Source organism: Crocodylus siamensis, chromosome 2 (assembly GCF_052110815.1).
Source record: "Crocodylus siamensis isolate JL-2025a chromosome 2, ASM5211081v1, whole genome shotgun sequence".
Classification (NCBI taxonomy): Eukaryota; Metazoa; Chordata; order Crocodylia; family Crocodylidae; genus Crocodylus; species Crocodylus siamensis.
In genome coordinates this window covers 62,886,247-62,899,025 of record NC_143396.1, presented here as the reverse complement: position 1 = coordinate 62,899,025, position 12,779 = coordinate 62,886,247, and the positions used below count along the sequence as shown (strand labels likewise).

The following is a 12,779-nucleotide window of genomic DNA, read 5'->3' as shown; positions in this document are numbered from 1 at the left end:
TCTAAAGCAAAGCAAAGTCCAGTATATTTAGCTCTAAAAGCAATAGTATTTCACCAGTACAGGTAAAGAGGCAGCCTCAGTTGTTTTTTTCAGCTTCTCAAGACATGAATCCGTTCACCAAAAGATCAGCTGTGCACAATAACAGTTCAAGAGTGAGAAATCATTCTGACTATGAAGTGCGCACCTTGTTAGCTGTCAGCATCTTCAAAGCATTTTTGAAATGAAGTAAAAAATGCAAGCAATAACCAGCAGGAAGACCCTGTTAATCAAACTGTTCCTTATTGGTCAGAAAGTCCCAGTTTTGATTGAATTGCCTTTCTTAGTAACAGGAGGTTATCAATTTCTGAACTGAAACAACATAGCAGGAAAGTGATATCAACAACGTAGTGTTTTTCCTGGTTGTTAGAGTCATCCTTGAACGATCAAGGGGGAACTGCTGAGGCAAAATGACTGTCAAACCCTATATGGAATATGTCTCTTCCTGTACGTAACTGTGAGTTAATTATAAAAGAAATATTTACCATAGTAATTGATCAAGGATAGATATTTAACAGTCAAATACCAGACGTACATAAGAGCCTGCTTAAAATAATCATAGGTATAGTAAAATAAGATGGGAGTAATGCCTCGCTATTTTTTTTCAGATGATCCCAGCCGCAAACTTGCATCCTCTTAAAGTATGCATTTGTCATTTAATATTTTGTAGTTTAATTTTTATGAGTAGTTCAGGCTCAGCTTTAAGTGTTTTACAGTCCTCCATCTTCCCTGTATACCTTCAGGTATTTGAAGATAATATGGGCATGTCTCTGCACTATAAGCAGTAGCAGAGGTAGTAAGAGACACTTGGGTAAGAAATGAGGGAGAACTTTCTGGTGTACAAGGGTGGTCAAGCATTGGAAAAGGCTACCTAGAGAGATTGTGGAAGCTCTGTCTTGGAAGTTTTCAAGAGCAAACTGAAACTTGGCTGGGGTGGTTTAGTTGGGGATAATCCCACCTTGAGTAGAAAGCTGGACTAGATGACTTTTTATAAGGTCCCTTCTAGCACTAATTTCCTATGATCAGCTAGTCAACTCTGTATATTCACTCAATTCTTTCTTCCATGCTTATGGAAGGGCTTTTTGTCTGGAAATGCAGTATTGCTAATGGTTGAAGTTACTCAGAGTTGCGTCTCTCTCCCTTTATTACTAGGTATTAGGTCTGTGCAAAGCTTCGGTCACTTATTCGATTTGGTGGTCAAATCTCTGAATCCGAATCTAACCAGGAGACCCATTAATCTCTCTGAATTGATTCAGAAAGATTAAACTGTTTGGATAGGCACAGCTTTAAATGTTTTGTCTACATACCTCCAAGGTACCAGGTGGCTCGTGAATGCTGTGGTGCTGGGGTGGCTGGAGTGTCCCCACCGTTCTTGGCAGCAGACCCAGAAGTGGACAAGAAGCACTTCAGGTCCATTTCTGGGTCCGACAGGAAGCGTGTGGGGGTGCGCCCGCCTGAATCCTTCAGCTCAGTGACTGGTGCCTCCTGGATCTGGGGGGGTGGGCACTTGGGGTTCCCCCCATGGCTGATTGCTGAGGTGGAGGGGCATGGGGGACCCCCCAGCATGCTTGGTGGTGGACTTGGAAGTGGACCGGAAGTGCTTCCAGTCCATTTCTGGGTTCGCTACCGAGCATGTGGGGAGTTGCCCCATGCTCCTGTGAGATGCTCCATCTGCCCCACCATTGCAATGTTCACAAGCTGCACCTGGCATCTCAAGGTATGTAGAAAAAACATTTAAAGCTGTGTTTATTGCCGATTCTCTGAATCAGCATCACATCAGATTTGGATTTGGCCAAATCAAGTCACTATCCCCAATTTGGGCTGAATGCGAATTGAATATGGCCCATTTTGCACACCCCTACTAGGTACTGCTCTGTTCATAATCCTCGTTGCTGTAGATTTTGCTAGATGGGCCACTGATACTGTTCCATGTACTATGTCTAGGGTTATAGTACATGGAAAATTGAACTGGCTCTTTTATTATAGACTATTTAAAGATGCTGTAGCTTCAGCTAGCTTTCTACTTGCATGTATATGTACAGATTTCCCCTTACAAACTGTTTTCTCTAAGGTCTAACCAAGTCACTAAACTCTACCCTTTAACTTTTGGAAAGGTATTATTTACTTGGTGCTTTCTCAGTGTGTGGTGTTTGGTTTGGGGGGTGGGGGTTGGTTTTTACCTGATCAGAGCTATTATTAAAGGTAAACCCTTGGGACTGATTACATGAGTCTTAACTGATCTGGACTGTTTTCTGATATTTGTATTAAAAATTAGAGCTTGTAATTCAGGCTTCTCCTTATTGGAAATGAGGCCTTTATAAATGCTCTCCCTATGCATTGCAGTTTCCAATTTATTGGAGTGGAGGTGGGCTGGGTAACAGATTATCCACAGTACTTTGTTAAAATTGACTTACAGTGGAACAAAAGGTTCAAATACTTGATTGTTTTGAATAATTCCCACTTGAGGGAAGTATAAAATGACATGTGAGGGATGGCCACAGGATCAAAGTGGTCCATGTGCTGGCCGTGAAGAAAGAAGAAATTAGGACTGACTGATTTCCGTATGAAATAGAAAAAGAAACCCTGTATTACTGTTGGTTCCTATGGTCACTATCACTTACTGAAACTTCATTCTACTTGCTTCCTTTCAGGTTTGTTTATAGAAACATTAAGCAGATGAGTTATTCAGTAGACTTGGTGCATAGCCTTTACTCAATACTGATGATCACTAACAGTGTGGATTTACACAAGTGCATTTTCGATACTATTTTTGGTACTGTGTGGTGGACCATAAATAGGTGGATGCTAAATCAGATGTTCCAGAACTATTTGACTGAAAATAGTTTAGCCTAGTTCACTGAGCTTCAGTTTTACTTTCAATTGAGTCACAGCAAGAAAATGTTTGCTTGTTAATGGAAACCTGTCTTTTTATCCAAATAGTTTATCAAGAGAAAGACCTTAGACATTAATGCTGATATAAAAGATACTGCATTTAACAAGTGCCTGCTAAATATAGCACCATTCTGGTTGAAAGCAGGATATCTTCAGCTGAAACATGAAAGCACTGCCTCCTTCTGAGGTCACAAGCTTTGACGTGTTTTCAATAGTGGTGAGAGTTCTTCCTCTGGGAGTTCCACAGTTGACTGCAATAGAATCAGGATCAGTGATTTTGCTCCACAAACCCTGATGGTATGTGCATCGCTGATGAAAGAAGTCTGCTGAAGTCATTCCATAGTACTAGCCTAAGTTATATTTAGGGCTTGTTTATAACACTTCTGTCAGACTAAAGCTACTATTACATTCTGTTCACTTATTTATAAGCACCACAAGTGAATTCCAGCTTCCTGCAATGAAGTAGCATATAACTTCATTCTTGATTTTAGAGGGAAGGAACTAAAACTCTACTGCAGTATCTTTTTTTTTTTTTTTAATGAATTTTACTTTGGAGCAGATAAATGTGAAACCGGGTTTTAATGCTGTCAAATGAAAATAAGGCCAAAACTTTTAGGGAAAACTAAATACAAAATCTTCATCTTTTTACATTGAGCAATGTATCAGAGTAAAACAGATTGGATTGACAAGTCTTGTCAACTAAAAATGTATAGTGAATAAAAACCCAGATAGCTTGATTTATCTTATACTTGCTGTAGCTGCAAGCATATAGGTTTTACTTATTCAGCTAAATATTAGAGAAATGAACCAGTTACTATCAAAAAGCAAAGGAAATAAGTACTGTGGGGGTGGAAAATAAAAGGTGACTTTACTTAAATTTGTTGCAGGTTAAAAATCTGTCTTCCCAGTTTCTGGTTACTCTGAGGCTTGCTAGCAGAAGTGTTTCTACTCTGAATTCTGTACAGATTTTGAAAGAAAATTCTTTACTTTTTATATTAATAGCAAACAAGAAAATCTGCTTTTCTAGCTACATAGCTTTATTCTGCTAGCAGAATAAGAGGGTTCATTTGTTAATAGCAATGAAGTAAGCCCTGTAACTGGAGTGATCACAGAGTAGTACAGTCTGACTTTTGAAAGCTTGAACTTTTGCTCATAAATTTGAACTCTGCCAATTAATGTTCAGTTAACATCTTAAAGTTATTTTCTGAAGTCTGAAAGGGAATCAAAGATGAGCTTTTAAAATCTTTAGCCCAGTAATTGCTTCCTTGTTGACTAATGTAGTCTTTGAAACTAAACATTTTCTTTTTAATATTTTCAGTGCTTATGGCATCTTGCAATTTAGGCACTGAAAAATAAACTTAAACTTAACTTGGACCAAAAATCAGGGATAAAATGAATAAACACACCTCCTCTTCTCTCCTCCCCCCCAATAGCTCCATAGTTCAGTAATTTTAATTTACAAAGCACACGTGCGTGTGTGTGTATAAGAGAGAGTTGATTAAGCCACATCTTGACAAGAGGAGTTCAGGTGATGATTAAACTACCATTAAAATGGAAGCCTGCTTTTACTCATAAAATTAACAACATGTTTTGTATTGTACTTGCCAACCTAACACCTTTTTAGTCTACTTTTTTTTGAGAATCCTTGTATAGACAAAATCTGTAGTATGACAAAGAAAGCTGTACCTCTGTTAGAGTTCTAGCAAAAACATAGAATCCATAACTAAAACCTTAAACAGTATTCATTGGAGATTTTTAAAAATTATATTTTATTGAATTGGTCTCTGCTTGCTGGTCTGAAATCAAACTCTTGTCCTGCTTGGTGTGTCTACATGTTCAGTTAATGCTGTTTGGCTTTACTATGCAGTAAATTTTACTACCTGCATATGCATGGGTGTATGCAGGTTAGTAAATTTACTGTGCAGTAGACTGATTTATTGTGCAGGAAGCATCTACATGTGTAGATGGTGATGCTTTACTGTACACTAGATTAGTCTACTGTGCAGTAAAGCATCTTGTGTAGACGCGGCCAATGTCAGCTAATTAGATGTCTGAGAGCCAGCCAGCTCAATCCTAAGATCTACCTATGAGTTTTTTAACTGCAGCAACTTTAATATATGCTACTGGAGCTGGATATCCAGGGGTCTACCTTTCTAACACTTTGTTCATTCCCGCATGTGCCTCTTGCTCCACCTCGAAGGGGTGCACCCATCTTGTCTAAAAAGAACTTTCCTCCCTTTCTCCATTGCCCATTACGCAGTAAGATTTTTTTTGTTGTCTTTGGAAGCTTTTATAGTGGGGACTGCATGTCCATTTTTAGCTTTTTCAAACTAACCTGAAAAAGACCAGGGACTCCACCTATCAACTTAAAGAACATGCTCTAGTTTATGTTTAACAAAACACTGCTGCTGTCTACCAGTGACTTGGAAAAGGCATGCTGCTTTTCTCAAATTGGTTTGTTTGTGTGCAAGAAATGACCAGTTAGAAATTAGAAGAGCTAAACTATTTTCGAAATATTGAGAAGATGGAACAAAGCCTTTAGAAAGAATCAGCAGCAGCCTAGGACATGGGAATAGGCTGTGAAGTAATGCAAATGCTGTAACCTCAACTTGTGAATGATTTGTTTAAGAATTCAGCTCAGTATTATGCATTAGTTAACACTGGTTTGCCAAAAAAACCCATACAGTTCAATACAAGATATGCTTTTGGATCATTATTACAACTCAATTCTTTGAGCTCATGTTTACTCAAGCTAAAGAATGGGAAAATATTGAGACTGGCCAGTGCTGAATTAACACATCTTATTGTAATGCTTATTTATATGGCTTAGAGGGTGGTGTCTAAGACACTGGTATGAAATGGTAAACTGTGCCAAGAAACATAAGCTTGTGGATAGTATGACTGTTACTACTGCTTTTAAAGTGGTATGTACCAGTTCTCTTTTCTCTTCAACGCAAACCTAAATAAAGTAAAAAAAAGTAGGTGCTCTTTTCTTTCATAACATAACATACTAATTAGCAACAAGTTAATTGTAAGCAGGGGAAAGGCAATGAATTGACTGTAGGGTTGGATAATACTACAAAAGTCTAAAACATTTAAACAGGGTTGGAAGTACTGCAGCAACAAAAAAATTTCCTGAAGAAATCAAGTGGGTTCAGCTGTAGCCTACTTCTAAAACAATTAATTTTAAATTAGAATATGTTTGATACTAGAGGTGCACCAATACATCAATCCAATATTGGATTGGTACCAATATAAAGAAAAGTGACTGTATTGGAAATTGGCCTGATGTGGTCAAGAGTGTGGCTGATAAATGCCCCATGCATGTGTGCAGTCACAGCGCAGCATGTAGGCAGCAAGGAGCACAGCTTGGACAGCTGCATGCAGCTGGTAAGTCTGTGGTGGGTGGGAGGGGCCAGGGAAGGGAAGGGGCATGGGGGGCAGATCAAGGCCCCATGGTGAGGGAGGGAGTGGGGCTGGGGCAGGACCTGTCTGGGCAGGATGTAGGATGGAGCCGTGGCTTGGCTGGGGGGCATGGGGAGGAGTTGTGCCTCCCACTACTGTGCACACAGCAGGAGGGTATGGGGGCACATGGTTCTAGACGTGGCTTGGCTGGGGCTGGGATTGTGTCAGGCTCTTTCTAGTGGGGACTGAGCTGGGTTGCACTTGGGGCAGGCAGCAGCATTGGCACTGGGAGGGGCAGTTCAGGGGACTATGGTGAACTCTGGGGTGTTTTTGGCGCCCCCTCCCAGTGCTGCCACCGCTTGCCCCAAACACAGCCTAGCCCAGCCCTTGCTGGGAAGAGCCCTGTGCAGCCCTGGCTCCAGCCTATGCTGCCCCATGCAGATTTGGGGCACACACTGTCCATGCCTCCCAGGCTGCATGCAATGGTGAGAGCCACACCTTCCCCCCTGCCTCTGGGCCAGGCCATGGCTCCATCCTCTGCTGTGCCCTGCCCTAGCCCCTACCCCTGCTCCACTCCCTCCTGCACTGCAGGAGCCTCAATCTGCGCCCCCCGCCCATGCCCCTTCCCTTCCCCCTCCTCCACCACCACAGACTTACCAGCCAGACACTGCTCTTCATGGTGCTGGGCTGTGTATCGGAAATCAGATTGGTATCAGCCGATATGTGTCCTTAAAGATGGGCTGTTGGTATCGGCTCCAAAAATCTCTATCAGTGCACCCCTATTTGATATCCATCTTGGAGAGAGAGAGAGAGAACAGAGCCAGATCTTAACAAGCTGTCTTTTGGCTAAACTGGAGATGTCTCACTTTACAAGTTCTTGTGTGAGAACTGCATCGTCTATCTCCCCCAATTCCCACTTCAGGGGGAACTCTACTATGTATTTCCTGAAAGTGTGTCTGTTACTTCACATTAGGATGAACCAGTGGGCCCTCTAAGGTGCATACAACCCTTACATTTAGGTCTGTCTAACTATGGTTAGAGCAGTCTAAATGCCTGGTTGTGCAGGCTTTCATGGGACTTAAATTGGCCTAACAATAGTGCACCTGATCAAAGTTCACCTCAGAGGGGAACTAAGTTTTAGATCAGTCTGAAGTAACATGTTCTTAAAGGCTAAACCTGGCTTAGTGAATGTCTGTGTGTATTTATAGCACCCCACTGGAGCTAGAAAAGCCCAACCACTTATCACAGCCTTGAAGCTGCATTGTTTTAATGCCCCTCCCCAGCCTAGTTTACTTACCTTTGGCTGCCCAGGCAAACACCTGCACTCAGTAGAACCTGGCTCAAGTTTAAGTGGCTCCAAATAAGCTGCCTAACTGAAGCTGGGTGATTTGAACACTTGTTTGTACCCACTGGGTGCCTCTACGTGAGCCAGAAGGCTGGTCTGATGCACTGTGATTACAGTGTGTCCAAGCAGATGCTATTAATCAAGTCTGCTGGAGTGTCGTAATTACTGTGCTCCAGCTAGTTTCTGCGTTTTGTGCATCAACAGCCTCGTGCTTCCAAATGGTAGCAGGGTGCTTAATCTAAAACTCATTTGATGACCTTTAGATAAAGAACCCCCACTGCCATTTTGAAGTTCAGGGAAGCTGATGCACAAAATGCTGCAGGTGCTTTAGAGCATCTCTCAGAGCCACTTTAATTAAAGCTCCCTCTCCCTGTGCACACCTCCCTCCCCAGCCCATTATGGAGCATGTGTATAAAACAAAACAAACAAACAACAACAACAAAAGCCCTTGGTAGACATTCTCTGACTCATTGAAAAAAATACCCTATTTTGTAGAATAGCGTTGTTTTATTCATAATTAGTAACTTTGAACAAAGAATTATAACTAGATGTTGAACCTATTTTAAACCTTTGTTGGCTGGTACAGGTGGTTGTCTAGCTTTGGAAAATCTGTTGGATAGAGTCTCTTACTGGGAGTCTCATAGCTGGGAAGAATAAACTTTAGTAATGGGTTGCATATAGATAATCTGAACTACTAATCTAAATTTTTTGCTCTTGGGAAATTTGAGTGAAGTGAGCTGCACTTTGTATCTGTCCAACTTGAATTGTAGTGAGAAGTTTTGTGATATGGATAAGGGCTTAGTCCCAGCCTCTTTAGAGGCTTTCATGGAAGTTATGGCAAACCACTGAAAGGTGTTTAAATGTATGTGTGTTAATATTAGCTCTGAGTAAAGAGGGCTATAGATTACTAGAATGACCTGAATTGGTGTAAATCAAACTAGGTATTAATTAAGAATACTAGTGTAGACAAACTCAAATATTTCTGCCTTGGCACCTAATATTTTAAAAGCTAACCCCAGAATTTAGGTTGGTAATGAATTGGAGGCTGAGTGAGGAGCCTATTACATGTTGTTGTACTTTGAGCTGCTCAAATGTTGATCAGTGTTAGTGCTAGCTTGAGTTTGAAGCTAGCACTTAAAAGGCTGGTTAATAGGGTCTGGACTAGGAGTTACAGCTGTGAATTGCCACTACAGGGCTGGTGAGCCAGGATAAGCTCCTATCCCTCCTCTAGGTCGGGGTGTTGGAGAGATGGGATGTGGTGGCATGAACATGAAGTGGGTAGGTAGAGAATTAAGGGGATGCAGTGGATAATAAAATGGGAGGTAGAAAGGAAATGAGGACAGGGGATGGGTGGCAAAATGAAGCAAGTCAGGCACTGAAGGATAAAATTAGTAGTAGCTAAACAACAACAAAAAAGACATTTTAAAAAGAAATAAAGAAAAAATAAATTCAAGGAGGTCTTATGTTAAATAAATGACTAAATAATGAATAAATTGGGGTTGAGGTGTGGGGCTTGCTGTATGTGTGTGCTGCGGTAGCTGGAGGTTGCAGCAGTGAGGGAAGGTACTTTTTGAGGGAGCTACTGCCTCTGCCCTGGGAAGGAGTTCTCAGTTCATGAGGACCAAATCTGGCCCCCTACCTTTTTTCCCCCTCCACTCCTCCTTGACTCCACTCCCAGACCCATCCATGCCCTGTGACTAGGCTAGCTGACTGGTACTCTGGCATGCAGGCTGTTTGCATGGGGTTGCACCCCTGGGGGTGGGAGGGCCACACCTCTAGGGGTGGGAGTGAGAGTTGGTTTTGTGCCAGAACCACCAGTAGAGTTCAGGGGGTGGAAAGTTTGTTCCCACGGATTGGGAGAAGAGGCTGATCCAGGGGTGCTACAGGCCTGCAACTTGGGCAGCTTATATTTGGGGTGTGCCCACACAACAATGGAACACAAGCTGGGGAACATAAAACAGAAGGAAACCTGCCCTGTAGTGGTATAACTTTTAAGCAGCCTAAAGTATGCTTAAAACTAATTTCAGGTGTTAATGTGTAGACAGTTCAGAGGTTAAGAACTCCGGGAGCCATCTAAGATTCAGGACCTTGTTACACATTCATTTAACTTGTACCATGGATCTCTCTAGAGTCAAATGTTTGTGTCAGTTGACTGTCCCATAACACACATTTGAAATGTCAAGCTCTTGTCAACAATTATGGAGGAGTATAAATGTTTATGTTCTTATAGGCTAAAGCTTGTCTCACACTCACTGATCTGGAGGAAACAAATGAACAGATTCCTAAAACAGAGCTTTGCATGTCTGTCTGAGAGAAGGTCCTTACGGTAATATTTAAAGCTTTTACTTCTAAAGAGTTACACTTTTATTTCTTTAGCTTAGAGTTATTTTTATAGTAGTCTTTTGCTTTAGTTTGTGTCTGTCCAGGGTCCATTTCAGCTAGATAAAATGATTCTATGCCGTCTGCGTGCTTGGAGAGGAAAAAACTCAGAATCAGAACTAAAGAGGTCATTTAAAACCTGTTGATGGGGGGCTTTGCAGATGGATTAGATGACTTTCTACTTCTTTACTATTTGACAACGTGACTAAGTGTCTCAACTCTTTTAGGGTTTTCACTTAGGCTCAATTTTAACAAGGTGGCAGGATTAAAATGCTACTTTTTTAGGAATGTTCAATTTCTTTGAATCTTAGTTGAAGGAAAATATGTTGTCTACCAGTTTTCCCCAGGTTCTGGTTGGTATATGTGTTAGGAGAAATGCCAGCCTGCTGCTTCTGTACCTGTAATCAAAGTAGTAATCTTTTGTCAAGGTTCAGTAGCCTAATGTCTTCAGCACTAAACAAACATGATGCAGAACCTGACCTGGAGCACCCAATTCCTGTCTTGATCCAAAAATAAGTGGATGAAATGCACAGGATTTGCCTGCGGGTGGAGGTGCAGGGTAGCAGTGGAATAATGACTTTTTCCTAGAGGTGGTCTTAACATGGGTTCAACTAGACGGTGCATGTTATATAGAAAAGATTTAACTTTATTAGTAAATGTTAAGGAGGGAATTTATAATGTCAGGAGGCTGGGGTGGGGGAAGGGAGCTGCCCACCCACCTCACAAACCTAGCCTGGTTCCCCTGCAATGCTGTAGCTGGATGAGGGGGTGGCCCCCACTCCCTATCCCAAGCCTTTTGACAGGGACAGCTGTCTTGGCTTTGCTGGGGGCAGGGCTGGGGAGAAGTGGTTTGGCAGCTTCCTTGGAGGCTGCTGAAACACCCCTGCTTGCTGGCCAGGGTTGGTACAGGGGGGCTCAAACCCTCCCCACCTGAACGCCTGTTGGGTTAAGTGTCGCTCTAACTCATGCTTCCCCTTTCCCACTCTCTCCTCCCTCACCCCCATGGGTAACCTGGAGATGAACTAGAATTAAATTGCCCTTGCATTGCAGGCTTTTCTTGTGAAATTGAAAGGTAAGTTGGGTGGAGGATACAATTTTCCCCTCTCAGAGCTTTGGAATATGTTTAGAACCGAGGAAATTTTGTGCACTATGTCAACTGCTGCCACAAACTGAAAGGGGACATTAAAAACACTATCCAAATCTGAGCTGATGATAGTACACAGCTGAAGTTACTACAAGCACATTTCCTGGACACTTTGATTCCCATGAGGATTTTATTTTAAGTTGAAAGCCAGGTTTTTAAAGTATAAATGCATTTAAGAATGTTTTGTAAACCTTTCCTTTAGATACTGTTCTGCTTTTTTTTGTTGCCAACTTTAAGTGGCAGAATACCGGTAGTTGGCTAACTCAAATTCAAGCTTTTGACTGTATGTTACATTGTCAGATGCATTAGTCTCGTAGCTGTATGAAAATATTAGCTTGACTCCTCCTTTTTTCCAATTTATCTTCAATCTTTGAAAGTTTTCCTTAGGAAATAGGTGCTTAACTTTTTTTTTAAGTCTCTTTATGCCTCTCTTTCTGCTGAAGTCTGACAAATAGTCATGATACTTTTATAAATTTAAGGCTATAGAAGTATTTTTATTTGTCACTGGATTTCCTGGTTTTCTTATATCACAGCTGATCAAGTTCACATGCAGTCACTAGGCAACAGACAAATGCTAATTTAGTTTGGCAAGTCCCTCCTCTTGCATTGGACACTGCTAGACTAACCAATTGCTGACTTTGCTGACTCTCTGCTTCTGCTGTAAATAAGCTTAGGAGCTTTAAGTACTGCGAAAGACATCTGCGTGCAAATATTCTTTCTTAAGTTGTGAAGTACTTGGCAAAAACCCTACACTGCAATGCACTGTTGGCAAGCAGCTAGCTGATGATGCACTTTTGGCAGACAGTCCAAGGAAAATTCTTTAGTTTAAAAAAAAAAAAAAAAAAAAGTCACTAGGCTAAGCTCTGTTACTGCTGCACGGCTGAGTTGATCTTTGAAGAAGTCTCATGAGAGGGCTCTCTGTGCAGTCTGGCATTTGGATTTTTCCTGTTCCTAGTGATGGCTTCTACTCGGTAGCACACATCGGCCTAGAGCTTTTGGCAAATAACCTAACCTGAGCACAGTTTTTTTTTTTTTTTTTCTCTTAAGTCTTGCATTGTGATGCTGGTGGTAAGTAACTTGTGGGCTTTTTCCCTATTTCTTTTAGTCTGGGAGTCATGTTGTATTATAAAAGTTATGAGGAAGTTTCCAAACTTAAATGTAGAACTTCAGGCAGATTGGATTAGAAAACCGAAGTAATAATAACTATTGGTGCTTAATTTAGCAGGGAATAAGATTACACTGCCTGCCTGAATATAGCACAAAGTAAATGCATCATGAACAAATGAAAACAACCACACTCATTGCTATAGCTTTCACAAGAAAAGCAAGACACCAACTTCTATCTAGCATTGTCATTTAATGCTACAATGAATTTAAAATACTGAAAAACTTCAAGATGAACAGTTAAAATTTTGACTGTTAATTTTAAGTATGTTTATAAAACTATGCTGTACTAGGGACAATAATACTAAAGTAACTAGAAGCAGCTAGCCACATGCTGCTGTTGCCTACTATCCTGGAAAGTTGAGCTTTTGGGCACAAACTAATAAAATATACCCTTTTCTAAGTCTTGGGAAG

At 41.2% G+C, this 12,779-nt stretch overlaps 1 protein-coding gene across 2 annotated transcripts in view; it reads left to right on the top strand.

Moving 5' to 3' along the window:
• MTUS1 (microtubule associated scaffold protein 1) overlaps window positions 1–12,779 on the top strand; it is a 162,352-nt gene that overhangs the window by 10,137 nt on the left and 139,436 nt on the right. The window contains exon 1 of one of the 2 annotated variants that reach the window (XM_090036019.1): window positions 11,961–12,269. The exons of the other annotated variant lie outside the window; for it this stretch is intronic. The gene's annotated coding sequence lies outside the window, so the exon portion shown is untranslated. Of the gene's footprint in view, window positions 1–11,960; window positions 12,270–12,779 lie in introns of those variants that run through there. 2 annotated transcript variants of the gene reach the window in all.